Consider the following 1,476-nt stretch of genomic DNA (forward strand, 5'->3'; position numbering starts at 1 on the left):
AATGACAAATGTTGGAGAGGATGTGGGAAAATCGGAACACTAAGACATTGTGGAGTTGTGAACTGGTCCAACCATTCTGGAGAGCAATTTGCTACTATGAACAAAGGGCTATAAAATCCTACATAGCTTTTGATCCACAAACACTCCTACTATGATGGTGTCACAAAGAGATCATAAAGAAGGGAAAAAGACCCATATGTACAAAAAATATTTATAGCAGCCCTTTGTTGCGGTGACAAAGAATTGGAAATTGAAGGGATGACCATCAAATGGGGAATGGCTGAATAAGTTGTGGTATATGAAGGTAATGCTATACTATTGTTCAATAAGAAATGATGCCTTGGTGGATTTCAGAAAAAAAAAAACAGCTGAAGAGACTGACATGGACTGATGCTGAATGAAGAGAGCAGGAGACATTGTATACAGCAAAATTGTGTGACTATTAGTCATGATATACTTTTTTTTTATTGCGTGTCAGCATGAAACCCCCAAACACCTCTGGTCTCCTGTGATAGTTTCTTCTCTGTGTTAATACTAAGTTAAGTTTCTGCACAATCAGGAACAAATAAGGGAAAAAGAGGGAGGGGACAAGTGAGAGAACTCCAGAAATTGTCCTTAGGAAACATCAAACTGCATGACTAATTCCTCTTTGGGGTCCACTTGGATCTGAGAAAGAACGTTGTAGGCATAATCAGCTATTTTTGAGACCTGCTGCAAAGCTGCATAGAGGACAGGGTCACTGGTAAGCACTTGGTGGGGCTAGCTAGTGGCTGAAGCCTGTGGTGACAGTTTTTTTCCAGTGAGTCAAGTTGCTGCTCAGGACAGCCAGGCAGATGCTGTATTGTCTCCCCTGGTTCATGTACTCATGCTACTCCATGCCCTGGGGAACTGCTGCTGGTACATGAAGGGTGTTCCTGGCTTTCTTGGCAAGGATAGAAGACAGCAGGGCTTGTTTATCTACATGCTGTGCAGATAACCTGTGATCATTGGGTTCTGCTCCATTTAGGTTCTTGTTTGGGAGACTGCTGGGGTGCAGAAGTAGCTTCTGCTCCTCTTGATCCTGGGCCAAGTCCTTTTTGTCACTACTATAGCAGCACCCTATGGCCATCCAGTTCTGGAAACACAGATATAGAGGATCAGCTTCCAAGAAGAGCTCTTTCTATTAGTACAACATACAGGAAATTTTTCTGAGATTTGTAATCATAATGCCATAAGATTTTGAAGAAAAAATGCCTTTGATGACCATACATGTCATGTATCAAGTCTTGTTTGATATTAATAATCAAAGAATCATCAAAATGTTTTCAAATGTTTTAATCTACAGTGTTTAATCTCATATATTCTAAGACATACATGACAGACATCTTATCGGAAGAGAATATCTATGGTAATATTTTGTTCTGTACTGACACTTTTATTTTTAAAAATATTACAAAAATGATACGATGAACATGTTATAAGAAACAGACTTTTTCT

The 1,476-nt window shown here is 39.4% G+C and overlaps 1 pseudogene; it reads right to left on the reverse strand.

Annotated features, from left to right (window-relative positions):
* Positions 1 to 615: 615 nt before the first annotated feature.
* Positions 616 to 1,108, reverse strand: LOC140514745 (ragulator complex protein LAMTOR1 pseudogene; annotated as a pseudogene).
* Positions 1,109 to 1,476: the final 368 nt, after the last annotated feature.

The sequence above is a fragment of the Notamacropus eugenii genome, chromosome 7 (assembly GCF_028372415.1).
Source record: "Notamacropus eugenii isolate mMacEug1 chromosome 7, mMacEug1.pri_v2, whole genome shotgun sequence".
Lineage (NCBI taxonomy): Eukaryota > Metazoa > Chordata > Mammalia > Diprotodontia > Macropodidae > Notamacropus > Notamacropus eugenii.